At 43.8% G+C, this 15,294-nt stretch overlaps 1 long non-coding RNA gene and 3 pseudogenes across 1 annotated transcript; 2 read left to right on the forward strand and 2 right to left on the reverse strand.

Annotated features, from left to right (window-relative positions):
* Window positions 1-1,432: 1,432 nt before the first annotated feature.
* LOC136506425 (pathogenesis-related protein 1-like) lies at window positions 1,433-2,111 on the forward strand (annotated as a pseudogene).
* A 384-nt stretch (window positions 2,112-2,495) lies between these two features.
* On the reverse strand, window positions 2,496-5,576 carry LOC136509676 (uncharacterized). Its single transcript, XR_010772427.1, has 4 exons — window positions 5,441-5,576; window positions 4,693-4,739; window positions 3,424-3,827; window positions 2,496-3,134 (listed from the first exon to the last, which is right to left on the reverse strand). It is a non-coding gene; the product is annotated as an uncharacterized lncRNA (long non-coding RNA).
* A 3,474-nt stretch (window positions 5,577-9,050) lies between these two features.
* On the forward strand, window positions 9,051-10,189 carry LOC136507570 (protein FAR1-RELATED SEQUENCE 1-like; annotated as a pseudogene).
* A 258-nt stretch (window positions 10,190-10,447) lies between these two features.
* LOC136507571 (uncharacterized) overlaps window positions 10,448-15,294 on the reverse strand; it is a 29,538-nt pseudogene continuing 24,691 nt past the window's right edge.

Genomic DNA, 15,294 nt, shown 5'->3' on the forward strand with positions numbered 1-15,294 from the left:
CAGCCCGGTAGCACTTCTAGGTGTCTGATTTCGGACGCCTAAGGCTGAGGTTGATGCGTGACACCATCGGGCACGCAACCAAACACGCCTTAAGTGCATTTGTTTGTGTATATAAATATTTTACACCAACGCTCTCATATGATCAGCCTTCTAGAATCCCAAGTAGACGACTCTACAATCCAGCTTACCCAGATCCATTTGAACAGATCACATTACTTTTCTTCAACACTTGTGCTAGACCATGTACTATTCCCTATTCATGTCCACCTCCGAATTCTCTGACCAACCTCTGACCCCGTTTGGATTGGAGGAAACTCAAAGGAAAAGCATAGGAATCCCAAAACGGAGGAAAGTAAGTAGAAGTGGCGTTTGGATTGGAGGAAAACAAATTCCTTTCCTCTGGTTACTGTAGTGGGATGCTGAATTTATAGGAAACAAAACATCTACTCCAATCCCTTGGATTTCTTTCTTCGCGTAAGCCCAAGGCAACAAGCGAGAGAGAAAGAAAAAGAGAAGCAGCGCAATGCAGTTTGAGAAAGGCAATAGTGAATGCTGTTGGGACCCACTGGTTTCCTTGGTCATGCTGTTGGTGGTTCAGAACTCTTCACGGAGGGTGAGAGTGTTGTCCAACTGCCGATTCTTTTTTCTCTCGGTGGAACCCACATGAATAGTTTTCCTATGTTTTGATTCATGTGTTCCAAATGGCATCTATTGTTATGTTCCCGTGGATTTACAATCCTTTGTTTTCTCATCTCAATCCTATGTCTTTCATATGTTTTTTCTTATTCTGGCCTGTTTGGAACGCAGGAATAAAAAACACGGGAATAGGAAAAAACACAGGAATAGGGTGAGTGTGTAGTGGTAAAACGGAGGAAAGAAAAAAACGCGGGAAATAACTAGAAGGGGTGTTTGGAACGCAGGAATCCATAACACAGGAAAAACATGGAAAATAACTAGAAGGAGTGTGCTGCGTAAGCGAGCAAGCGTCGTAGGAAAATTTCCCTTAGCTCTGAGCACATTTTTTCTTTCCTTCAAAAGTACAATCTCTATTGCCTTTCCTCTGGAAAGTTTTCCTCCGAATCCTTTGATCCAAACGTGTCATCTCCATTCCTTTCCTATGGAACTAAATTCTCTATTTTTCCTACGTATTTCCTATGTTCCTAAGTTTTGCATTCCTTCGTTCTGAACGTACCTGGGTATTTTTTCACGGCCCAACCCACCTGATCTCTCCGGGTCCCCTGAGGCCCTGAACTGCCACGCACCCTTCTTCTTCTTGCCCTGCCGGGCTGCCTGGCCCGCGCACCACACCCACATGCCACGTATCTATATAAGCAGTAGCTCTTGATCACTAACTGTCAGCACAACACAAACACTCTCACTGAGAAGTGGCAGTAGCAGCTAGCAGTTGTTGGACTAGCAGCAGCCTAGCACGATGGTGGCCGGCAGCATCAGAGAGGAAGTCGCAGTGGCCGTCCCGGCGGAGCGCATGTGGAAGGTGGGCCTTCGCCGAGACCAAGTCCGCGCTCCTGCCCAAGGCCTGCGCCGGCTACATCGACGCCGACGAGGTCGACGGCGACGGCGCACCCGGGAGCGTCACCACCATCAAACTGAACCCATGTATGTAGGCCATTTGCGATTGTCACTGATATAGGCTACCAAAACTGACCCGACGCGCGGAGCCGTGCCGTGGCAGCGCTGGGTGAGATCAAGACGCTCAAGAGCCGTGTGGTGACGTTCGACGCCGCGGCGCGCGTGGTGAAGACGGAGGTGCTGCAGGGCTGCACGGTGAGCGCGCAGCTCAAGACGCACGTGGCCAAGGTGAAGGTGGAGGCCGCCGGCGAGGGCGCCTGCGTCGCCAGGGTCAAGGTGGACTACGAGCGCCACGACGGCGGGCCGCTGGCGCCCGAGGACCACGCCAAGCTCGCGCAGGGATACGTCCGCCTCGTCAAGATGGTGGAGGCCTACCTCGTCGCGCACCGGGACGAGCTCGCCTGAGATGAGAGGATCGCCGCAGCTGGCTCCTGGCTGGGAAGAAAGCACCCGTGTGCTGCTACAATATATACAAATTACATGCATATATGTTTGTGCTGCCATGAGTGTTTTTTGTTTGGAATAATGGGAGCAAGTGCTCCTCTGTTTGGTTGCTTCGACACGTTTGTCAGTTTGTGTTTGTGAGAAGAACATTTGTTTGTGTTCTATAAGTACTATTGTGTACCCGTGCTGCTGCAAAGTATATCTGTGCTTTGTAAACAACCGGTTATTTTGAGGAAGCCAAACAACCGAATTCTGAGCCTCAAATATTCAGTTGTTTTGTCCCTTGAAAACAACCAGTTATTTCAAAGCAACAAAACAACCAAATTTATATAGCCTCAGTATTCAATTGCTATGTCCCTTCAAAACAACCAGTGATATAAAAAAAGCAACAAAATAACCAAAAATCTAAAAATGACGACTGACACACGGACAAAAGCAAAAAGGATGAGCACAGGAAGCACTATCTCAATCTAAAGACTGAAAACCATCATCTGAAACAAACTAGCTTATTTAAAAAGACAAATTCAAACAAACTACAAATTATAACAAGTCTTCATCATCTATAAGGTCCAAAATGCACAACTGACTGGAAACAGGACAGACTGCAACAGACTACAAATTATAACAAGTTCAAACATAGCAGAAATGATCGGAAACAGAAGTCTTCATCATCCATAAGGTCCAAAGGCACAGAAGAGCTCTCGGGGAAATTACTGAAAACGATACTGTCGCATAGGCCAAATCTGAGTGCAATAAAGTCATCATCCTTAGCTCGCTTTTCCATCTTAAGCACACGGGAAAAAGACAGATGTTTACCATCCACTCGAAAAAGAACGGCCAGTCATAGATTTAGCATCTTCAACGTCAGCGATTAGCACATAAACAATTTGATTCCCTGAATCCAAAGCATACTTGTACTTGGAAACAAACGAAGGCCCACGGCTTTGCTTGACAAGCCTAGCAACTAGCTTCACCTTATCTTCGGCGTCTAAATCTTTCATAGCAATGACACTGGATTGGTCTCCAGGAATTAAGTCCAGGTTCTCAAAAACAAACATGGAGACAACTTCGTTTTCAAGAATAGCACTAGAACAATTTCCCTGTACAAAAAAAATGAAAAATTCAAAAATGAATAAATAGGTACACAATTTCCTAGTCTAAGTAACAGACAGCAATACTTTCGGTCGATGCTAATTATTGAAAAATGGCAGTTGAATACTGAAACTAAAGTGAAACTCATACACAGAACCTAAACTGATATAAAAATGAAAACTAAGCTAAAATGAAAATATAAAAATGATATAAAGAAAAAGATAAATAGAAACATGCAAGAATATTTAACATCGACACATAAGAAACAAAAAAAGGAAAAATAATAAGAAAACATACCTTAACAGTGATATCAACATCAAAGTATGATGTAACTGAATTCTTCCTCATCACAATACTACTGACTTTACAAAATGTGACATTAACTTCACCAACTCGAACAGAGTAAGCGGGGTTTCGGCAACTTGATCATTAGCAGCAAGGCAATACATTGTCCTATCGGCCTCATCATAACAGAATTTCAACTTCGGGAAAAAAGTATGAGGGATAAGCTGTTTACAAGCACATGCAACACTGGTCACTTTATCTTGAGATGTAACTGCACTAAATCCACCCACCCTTGGAACAGCAATCAAATGGCTCTGCGGACCAACTTCAAGATCAAACACCTCAAAAACATACTTGGACACAGGCCTGTCCGCATAAACGAACTTTGAAATATCCCGAGTAACAACATCAGACACCTGACAAAAAAATTAGACAATAATCTTAGCAGAACTCGAGCAGAACAGAGAAGAAACATCCTAGTCAGCTACTCCAAACAAAACAAGATTAATTTCAGTAATTATTCCCCCCATCGCCAATAGCCCATAAAATCCTATAAACATGGCATTGACGCAGACACTAACATTTAAAACTTAACTAAGAGGTAAATATGACTTAAACAAAACTGAAATGGAAAGGAAACTTAAATGAACAAAGAGGATCATTCTGAAAATGGAAAGGACACAATACTGAAATGAAAATTTACAGAGAACAAGCCCACTGCATTTTTGACATATACGTATCGACAAAACACAAGCTACTCGCTAACACAAAAAAATTGTGCAGTGCATGATCGAAAATGCATCAGACTATCGGAGCTTCATCCTTCATGCATGCGACTAATGATCATCTATTTGAGATAACTTAACATTATGAGCAACAGAGCATTCATTTTTCAGAGAACAACATAACTGAAACTGAAACTAATACAGTCTACTAAAACTGAACCTAAACATAAACTAATGAGGGAGAAAGTGAAACTGCTATATCACTAATGAGGGAGAAAAGTGAAACTGAACTGAAAGGAACTAACCTTAGACAACACTAACAAAAAAACTTAACTAGGAATGAGAACTCAACTAAGAGGTAACTAAAACTGAAACTAAACTGAAATTGAAAGGAAACTAAAATGAACTAAGAGGATCATTCTAAAACTGAAATATCTACAAAATAAAACTAAAACTGAAGTACTAACTGAACTAACTAAACATGAACCTGAACAAAAAAAATTAAACTGAGGAAAAAAATTACTTTACCACTAATTGAACTAGATCATTGGCTTACCTTGCTCTTCACGATGGAGTAGCTCCCCTGATGATGATATAGAAAAACTGGGAAAAAAAAGTTTAGAACATTAGTGTTCAAGAAACTCTATTGATCTAAAAATATAGCAGACTCAATACTAATCATAAGACTATCCGACTAAAACTCAACAGAACTAAAATTGAAACTAATACAGTCTACTAAAACTGAACCTAAACGTAAACTAAAAACTGAACTAAACTTAAATAAGACAAAAACTGAACCTAAACATTGTACATAAATAAAATGACAACACAACATAAAATAATAAAAAACTAAAACTAATAATGAACTACCTAAACCTAAACATGAAATGAACTAACACTGAAAAAATGAAACACAGAATAAATTTACTAAGACTGAAGACCAAAAATTAACAACTGCCTAAACCTGAACATGAACATCTAAATGAAAATACATACAAATTAATGAATGACCGTGCTAAACAAAACTGAACCTAAACATAAAATAAAAACTAAAATAAGAAAAAAATACCTAAACCTGAACATGAACATAACTGAAACTGAACAAAAAAACTCTAAACTTAAAAAAGACATAAAACCTAAAACACAAACATGACTGAAATGAAGAATCATAAACTTACTCCTACTAAAACAACAAACACAACAACAAAAATGTCGTCCAACTCCTAGTTGGTTAGAACTGAAACAAGTGATACAAAAAAGAACAGAAACAAGAAAAAAATATTCATATCTCAAAAAGAACTTACATGTAGTAGAGGAGATGGCTCCGTGCACACATGAAAATGGGGGAGAGGCAGCCGTGTGATATATATAGGAGAAAAGAAAGAGACAAATGGTCATCTACCATGCAGGTGGGAAAACGAAGGAAAAAATCCTCAATGGGAAGTAAATGATGGGTGAATCGAGAAGAGGGGGAAACTCCTTGGTGGGGAGTAAATGGGGGAGGTGAATAGATCGAGAATAAAATGCTGAGAAGATGGGAACAGTCAAAACCAACACGGTACAAGTAAATGCCCCACCAAACTAAAAATAGTGCACTCATACCTAAAAAACTGGCAGGCCTCATACTAAATAAGCATAATAGGCTTTGCCCTTCCAAATTGAAAAGGCCCAAACTCAAAAAGAATAGGCCCAAAATGATGGCCATGGGTGTCTGTAAAAAAAAGGAGCCAAAAACAAATACAATAAAAAAGGACCAAAAAGCAAAAAAAGATAAGACTTGGCAAACAAGAAGATCAGGGACGAGAGGGGGGAGGCTAACCAGCGACTGAACAGATCCAATCTGAACACGAAGGCTTGAGGAAAAGGAGAAAGGGGGTCTGGGAGACAAAATGGATCCTCCAGATCAATCAATCAGACTTCAGCTACGGGGAGATGCACAACAAGCAGAGGTAAGCACCATGCATATAATTAGTGCACCTAAATGAAATCTGCAAACAAAAGTTACAAAGCTCAGTGTTGAAAATTGTCCTATTCTAAATATATGTAGATCACAAAAATCTCGATGTCTACTTGACATATTAAAGTTTCTTTAGTCTGAAAATTCAAAATACAGATATCTATGTCAACTTATATCAACCAGATAAAAAATCAGACACTTTTTTTACTGACAAAAACAAATGATTATGCTTTGAATGATCCAGAGACAAAAGGGGAACACAGATAACAACAAGGATGCAACAACATCAGTACTACAAAATCAGTCGTAGGTATATTCTGTAAAAGAAAAATGTCTAAGATTTCAATGATCTACATTTCAATTTTTTTTTAAAAAAAAATTGTATCACATTGATATATGCATGAAAAAATAACATAGGTGGGGAACAACTACCTTGCCACAAATCCATTTGCAGCAGGATCTTCAAGCACTCGAATGACCAGCTGGCAGGAGCAATTTGGGCTCATGTACAGCTTGCAGGTATGGAAAATGAAAAAAAGTTTACATCAAAAATTTGGAAAAAAAAAACAACCAAAACAATCTATTCTTTTATAGATAAATGAAGACGCATCAACACAAACACCCAATACAGAAGGAGCTACAACTATGTCTCGGGCAAGTTTAAAAATGAATCATCAAGAATGGATGGATGTAGTACAAACCTTTCTTATCTACATAGCAGCAGCAAGGTGACATGAACCTTCACCTAGCAAAAAAATGCATTAGACATTAAAGAAAAAGATGGCAAAAGCAAAACTAAAAAAATGCATTATGACAGGAAAGCTTAACATGATTACTGATGGAGCAAATCAGGAACTCCCAAGGGAACTCCCAAGAGGAAATATACTCGGTAAGAACATATTTACACTTTCAAAAAAAATTAAAAACTAAAAAAACTAATACAAAATTGAAAAACTTGGTGCATGTTTTTAGTTATCTCAAGAAATGCAGGGATCATACACAAGCTTGCTGCTGGGCCTACAGATTTTTTAGGTAAAAATTGTGAAATACACATTATATAAAAGTTGCAGCTATTTTTCATTAATCACAAAATTGCTGACTTATATATTAATCACAATTTGCAGGAAACTCTACAAATCCATAAAAAATATCAGACAACAACAAAAGAGAACAATGTGACATAAATAGCATCATATCAGGAAAGCAGGTACAGTTCAAAAAAACACATTTAAAAGATAAAAAAAAATTGCCTGATTTCTTAACATTGTGTTTTGCAGATAGCTCTACATGACATGAGCAACATTCCTGAAAGGGAGAACAATTCCAATTACTCAACATTGGGATATAAGGTAAAAAATAGGGATTTCAATAACAAAATAAACTCATAGTACAAAATGAAATTTCAAATACAGCAACAATCAATTTCATAACAAAAGAATACTTATTACATTAACAATTTCTAGAATACGAGGACTACCAGATTAGGGACTGGGATCAGGATTACTTATCAGAGCATGAAGAGGAGCACTAGCAAATTGGGATCTTCAAAGATATGGAAATTCAAGAAATAGAAGAACCTACAAGAGTAATGGAAGAAGGATTGTCAAATACATTTTCACAACTGACAAAAACAAATACAGAATCAGCAAGAAATCAACTTGTCACAGCTGAAGAGGTAGAAAGTACAGAGCTAGGTGGGAGCCAAAAACTCACTGAAGAAGAAGTCGATGCTTTTATCTTGAAAGAACAGATAGCAGCTTCTGAAGGGAACAACACAGACATGAACAGCAGATACACCCCACAGTTAGCGATGCAGTTCAAGACCAAAGATGATGCTCAGCACTTCTTCAACTTCTATGCATATCTTGCTGGATTCGAAAATGTCGTTGCGCATGTCTTCATAACTTCAAGCAAGAAAAGAAACAATGAGATCACAAAAATTACAGTCAAGTGTAACAAATTTGGGAAACAAGAGGAACCAAAGACAATAGATCAGGAGGAAGTAGCAGTGGACAAAGACATCGGGAAACAAAAAGGACCGAAAAGAAAGACAAGTGTGGTGATCAAAACAAACTGCCCATGTGTTATGGTTGTCAAAGAAGAGAAGAGGTTTGGAAGATTATCAGACTTGATTTAGATCACAACCATGAACTGCAGCTGGGGCACAGGGAACAACAGTTTAGTGGGCACAAGTATATGACGGACTTGGAGAAAGTGCTCATTAGGACATTGAATGATAACAACATTCCGACAAGAAAAATGATCTCTATAATGTCCTATCTTAGAGGAGGAGTCACAGCACTTCTAGTAAAGAAGAAAGATGTTAGCAACTTCAGGACAAAAATTAACATAGAAGTAAAGGGGTCAGGTATGGCAAAGGTCTTGGAAAACTTCATGAATAGGAAAAGAGAAGATCCTAGCTTCTTCTACAAGTTTGAATTAGATGACGATAACAAAGTCAAAAATATATTATGGAGAGATGGATCGTCGTTGAAATATTACGCAAAATATGGAGACTGTCAGCTTCGACACAACATACATGACAAAAAGATATATATTAACATTTGCACCCTTTGTGGGTATCACTAGGCATGCACAAACCTGTATCTTTGGATGTGCTTTCCTACATGATGAGACAGCGACAACTTTCAAATGGGTGTTTGAAACATTCCTAGAGGCTATGGGGGGAAAGCACCCAAAAACTATCATAACAGACCAAGATAAGGCAAAGAAAGCAGCTATTGAAGACGTGTTGCCAAACACAAGGCACAGTAATTGCTTGTTTTACATCAAAACAAAGTGCTACTCGAAGAATATCAAAATATTTGCAGCAAAGGAAGGGCTCTAAAGAATTTGAAGACATAGTTAACAACTATGTAACAGAAGAGGAATTCAAGTACTTGTGGGGGAAGATGATTGAGGAAAGAGAGGTATAGAACAATAAATACTTTACAAAGATGTGGGAGACAAGGAAAAGATTCATCCCAATTTACTACAAACATGATTTCTTCCCCTTCATTCAAACCACATCAAGAAGCGAGGCTACAAACAAAAGATTCAAAGACAATGTTGGTCCAACATATAGTACTATTAGTTTCTTGGGAGAGTACCAATGCATAATTGACACAATAGATAGAGCTGAGAATCTAGAAGACCACTACAACAACCAAAAGAACTCCTATTTGGCTACACCTTTGAGAAGCAAGCACAGGAACTGTATAATAGAAACATATACAAAAAATTCCAAGTGCAACTAAGTGCTACTTCAACAATGGCTTACAAAGAAATTCAAGAAGGCAAAGTGTTTGAAATTTAGCAGAGAAGTAACTAGGTACACACACTACAGAGGGTAAGGAAATATATAGTGCTAACTAACCTCGTTGAAGGGGAAGAAGAATTCAGCTTCATCTACGCCAAATTCAGCAAAGATGGCATACTATGTTCTCATATCCTGAAAGTGATGATAGAAAAAGAAATTATCAGGATACCAGATAAATACATAATAGATAGATGGAGGAAAAATGATATGAGATTGATAAAATAAAGAATGGATGAGAAAACAGTTGAGACAAGTTCGCTACTCAGATTCAATGTACTATCAAGAAAATCTACAGAACTAAATTCAAAAGCAGCTAAGCAACAAGAAGCAACAGAGTACCTTTTGGGAGAAATGTGCAGAACTGAAGAGCACCTGAACAAGATGCTAGCACCTCCAACAAGTCATCAAGGTCACAATGAACAAACATCACATGAACAAATACAAACAAATGGGACTGCAAATAGAGAACTAAATAGTTCTGAGGCTATCATTGAAGATCCACATACAACAACAAAGAGGGGCAGACCAACACTGCCAAAAAGAATGAAGACTCAAATAGAACAGGTTAGGGAGAAAATAATATAGCAAGAGAGCAAGAAGAACAAGAAAGCAACATCGACCGTGAATTCAGGTAAAAAAACAACCATCAATTTAAAAATGGGTAACTACAGCAAGGATAACTTTTCCTTTCCCCCGCAGGCTCACCAATCATGCCAAAGTCCAAGAGGGTCAAGAAAACAACATCAAAAAACAATGGTACACAGCCAAGCAACTTAGGGGGATCAAGCGTGGCATAAAAGATCAAAAAAAAGAAGAAAGAACGAACTTAGCAACATTATGAGAAATATGTAAAAATTCTATAATAGTATTACAAGCTGTAATACAGGATTTTCTCCTGTGATATGTAAGGCGACATCCACTACATGCGCTACTTTCTTTTTTAAGCAGTTTTAAAAGCTCAACAACATTAAATTTGCAGCCATGAACCTAAAACTAATTACATTGATTATCTGAGATCAAGAAAGAACTCAGAAACTAAGTACAGACACGAGGATCAACACCCTACAAAAAAAGTGCAGGGAAAAAATAAAAATGAAATTCAAACAATTACTAACCGAACCACTAGGTAATATAAAAAAAATGCCAAAAAGAAAAATACTTGCTCATATAAGTTAAGTACAAGTGATTTGTCAATGCAGTTTGCTTTGCTAAAGAACAAATTAACTGCAAGCTTCACCCGTATGTTGGGGATATCAGATTAGTCAATCATGCGCATGAGATCGATGTTTCTGTCCCATAACTTCATGAACTTCAAAGCATATATACCACAATCAACACTGAAAACACACAAAAAATAAGTACTATACAAAAAAAGACTAAAGGCTAAGGGTGTCCATTTCTTAGCACATGATGAACTCAGGTAATCTTGGAACTCCCAAAAATATTGCATTCAGGTAATCAAAAGTTGTAAACACTACTGATATTTGGGGGTGTCGGTGTTTTGGGTCCGGCGGATCCTCAACCAACCAATGAAAATGTACTGCGTGCCCCTAATACCGGATGGTGATGCAAAGAGACACAAGGTTTATACTGGTTCAGGCAAAAGGTGCCCTACGTCCAGTCTGAGAGAGCGATCTTGTATTCCTTGCACTGAGGTGCTTGTAGTAGGGGCTTACAAGCTGAGCGAGAGAGGGAGCTAGTCCCTAGTCTCTGCGTGGAGTGGCATGGGTTGCTTGAGATGTTGATCTCTTACAGTGAGGAAGCGTGTGCGTTATAGAGCGTTGTGCGTTGCTTGCAAATGTGAGTGTGTGTCCCCTAGAAGCGGCCCCGGTCACTCCCTTTTATAGTTGAAGGGAGGCACAGGGGCGGTACATGTATTCGCTATGTCGCATTTTGTGAGTGGAGGCGGTATGCTGAGCCCTATAGCTCGTCATTGTGGCGGCATGGTTGGTGGAGCGGCCTTGTCCTCAGTGCACTGGAGCGACGCGCTGGTCACGCCTAATCCAGTGCGACGTGGGAGCTCCTGCGGCTTGGCGCAGGGCATGGTGCGTACTGCAGATGACATGTCGATCGCTGTATGTTCACAACATAGAGAGCCAAGGCTCAGTCGGTACAGAGGCTGAACCATTGTGGGGGGGCTCAGCGGGTGCGAGTCCCAAGGCTACAGGAGCCCGGAAGCGGATAGCCGAGGCTCGGAGGGAGCAGTTGTTCTTGTACGTCGATTCCGAGGCTACAGGGACCCAGACATGACTCTCCACGCCGTGATGTCCTTGAAGCAGGGGTTAGGCAGCACAGTGCAGCACGAGTGCCAGTCATGGGCACAGTGCCGGGCACAGTGGCTGGTAACCCCTACCCCATCCTATCTCGGATGGTATGGTGTCGATGTGACTCCCATCTCGTCGGCCACTCCGTTGTATCGAGCTGTCGTTCAGCTGACGTTGCGGGAGTGGTTAGACGCATTGGCTAGATGTGACATCCCGTCCGAGAAGTCGGTCAAGGCAGGAGTGATGGGGTTGATGCTGAGCCGGCCTCGAGCGAGTCGGAGAATCGGTACCTCGTCCGAGGCCTTACGTGCGGGGCCTCGGACGAGGCGGAGAATCGGTACCTCATCTGAGGCCTTATGGGCGGGGCCTCTGGAAAGGCGAAGAATCGGTACCTCGTCCGAGGCCTTACATGTGGGGCCTCGGGCGAGGCGGAGAATCGGTACCTCATCCGAGGCCTTATGTGCGGGGCCTCGGGTGAGGCAGAGAATCAGTACCTCATCTGAGGCCTTTCGTGCGGGGCCTCTAGCGAGGTAGAGAATTGGTACCTTGTCCGAGACCTTATGTGCAGGGCCTTAGGCGAGGCGGAGAATCGGTACCTCATCTGAGGCCTTACATGCGGGGCCTCGGGCGAGGCGGAGAATCGGTACCTCATCCGAGGCCTTACATGCGGGGCCTCAGGCGAGGTAGAGAATCGGTACCTCGTCCGAGGCCTTATGTGCGGGGCCTTGGGCGAGGTGGAGAATCGGTGCCTCATCCGAGGCCTTACGTGCGGGGCCTCTAGCGAGGCGGAGAATCGGTACTTCGTCTGAGGCCTTATGTGCGGGGCCTCGAGCGAGGTGGAGAATTGGTACCTCATCCGAGGCCTTACGTGCAGGGCCTCGGGCGAGGCAGAGAATTGGTACCTCATTTGAGGCCTTACGTGCGGGGCCTCAGGTGAGGTAGAGAATCGGTACCTTGTCCGAGGCCTTGTGGTTTCATTTTGGGCCGAGCCCGCTTTGGGTGAGTCGGGATACTGTCCAAGGTGGGCCGGGTGGTCCAGCCGAGCCTTGGATAAGGTGGAGGTTTGCCGGTGGTTGACTCTTGGCTTAGATATTTACAAGGTCTAAGCGATTTTTCCAGTTCTTGCTTAGGGGATCCCTTTTTATGGTACCCGATAGTAGCCTCTGAGCCTCAGGGAGAGTGTGAGCGCTCTTCCTGAGGTTTTGACGAGACTTGGCTCGCGGCAGTTCCTGTCGGGATGGTATTTCGTACTCGAGGCCTCAGTGGGAGCGCGCGAGCGCACCCATCGGGTGTAGCCCCCGAGGCCCTAGAGGAGTGGATTTATTCCTCTAGGGGCTTTTCTCATATTGAGCGAGGGGTTTTATCGCGTTCACCGAGCCCATGAGTGCGAGTTCAGGTCGCTGGGCCTTGGCTTGGTTGTAGGAAGAGCCCCTGAGCCTCTACTCGGAGCAAGAGGGCGATCAGGAGTTTCCCTATCTTTTTTGTGCGGCCCTCATGCATCCTTTTAGTTCGAAAGGAATGGTGGAGTATGCTAGGCTAGCCTCGGTGGGCGCGAGCAGTGACACCTCTGGTGAGCTGTTATCGGGTAAGTCCGAGTGGAGGCCTATGCCCCATTCGATAGGGGTTGGCTAGCGGTCCAGAGATGCACTCCAAAAGTACTAGAGGGCTTCTCTAGTGGGTCCCAGGGCCGTTCGATTCACCCCAGGGGCTCGGTGCCTCCCTACGGTGGGATCCCATTCAAAGACCTCCCTGCTGGTCTCGGACACGACTTAGGGCATCCCAAGCAATTGCTTGCTTGGGCCTCGGCCATGTACGGGCTCGCCCATAGTCATCCCTAACTCTGTTTGTCCTGGTGCGGCTGTTGAGACCCTCGGGGGCCCAACCTTCAAACCCCTGGACCGTAATGGGCTCGGTGCCTTTTGTCACGTTTGCTGAGCCCTCGAGTGTGAGTTTAGGTTGCTGGGCCTCGGCTTATTTGTAGGAAGAGCCCCCGAGCCTCTGCGTGGAGCAAGAGGGTGATCAAGAGTTTCCTTGTCTTTTTTGTGTGGCCCTCGTGCATCCTTTTCGTTCAGAAGGAGGGGTGGTGTATGCTAGGCTACCCTCGGTGGGCGTGAGTAGTGACACCTCCGGTGAGCTGTTATCGGGTAAGTCCGAGTGGAGGTCCATGCCCCATTCTATAGGGGTCGGCTAGTGGTCCAAAGATGCACTCCAAAAGTACCAGAGGGCTTCTCTAGTGGGTCCCAGGGCTGTTTGATTGGCCCCGAGGGCTCAATGCCTCCCTATGGTGGGATCCCATTCAGAGACCTCCCTGCTGGTCTCGGACACGACTTAGGACATCCCAAGCAATTGCTTTCTTAGGCCTTGGCCATGTATGGGCTCACCCATAGTCATCCCTGACTCTGTTTGTCCTGGGGCGGCTGTTGAGACCCTTAGGGGTCCAGCCTTTGAACCCCTAAACCGTAACAGGCTTGGTGCCCAGTTCCTTAGTCTGAAAGGAATTGGGTGGGGGATATTCCCCTCCCATCGGCTGACAACAGCGGGTGTGCCTTTTGAGGCAGTTCCTTAGGGAGATAGAACGGCGCCTGCCGTCACTGTGGTCGGATGCAATGCGACATCTATGGATGGGACATTACAGTGTGCATGCGGTTAATAAGGGAAAGGTGGACGTGTGGGCGGTTTAGTCAGATTTGGATTAACTATGCTAGATCTAAGGGAAACTTCCTTGGTTTCATCGCCCATCCATTTCACTCCCTTCCCTCCCTCATAAATATGTGATGAGCCTCGCCCCGCCCCTCCTTACCTTGCCTACCTATGTTCACCCTTTCTACCCTCGAGCGGTTGCTAAGAATAGAGGAAGAGAGCACCGGGGAGAAGGGAGAAGGGGGAGGAAAGACGAGAGAGAGAGGGATAGCGAGAGCACGCCTTACCATCATAGCCATATTCTCCATCGCACCCATGGTCGATGGCGCTGTTGTCGTCTAGGCAGATCCTTGGGGTCCGTCTGACGTGTCTGCGGCGATGCTGCAGTCGCTCGTCGATGATGGTCTCCTCTGCCCGATTACTGACCCCAACAGACCAGAGTGGATTGCTCTGGGGGGCGAGCCAGAGCTAAGGCCACGTGATGGCTACATCGTGAGCTTTGTGTCCTTCCATGAGCGCAGTCTCGGCTTGCCGGTGGACCGGTTCATGTGGGCGCTCCTGCATTACTACGGCATGGAGCTTCACAACTTCAACCCCAACTCCATCGTGTAGGCGGCCATCTTCATCGCCGTCTGCGAGGGGTACCTAGGCATCGCCCCCCACTAGGAGCTGTGGCTCCACTTCTTTCGGGCAGGGCTCAACACCAAGCCGGCAGGCACGACGGGCATGCGGAAGGCGTTGAGGGCCGGCGGCTGCACTCTCCAAGTGCACTAAGATAGGCAGCCCTTCTACATCCCAGCCTAGCTTGCATCGTCCAACCGCCGCTGGTACAACAGCTGGTTCTACCTCCACAATGATGACGGTGGGCTTCCCCCCTATACCGAGCGGGTTGTGGAGAGCCAGCCAGAGAGGTGGAGGTACGACATCCTATTGGTTTATTAGCCTAAGCTGCAGCCACTCCTAAAGGTGCTGGAGAGG

The sequence above is a fragment of the Miscanthus floridulus genome, chromosome 15 (genome assembly GCF_019320115.1).
Source record: "Miscanthus floridulus cultivar M001 chromosome 15, ASM1932011v1, whole genome shotgun sequence".
Lineage (NCBI taxonomy): Eukaryota > Viridiplantae > Streptophyta > Magnoliopsida > Poales > Poaceae > Miscanthus > Miscanthus floridulus.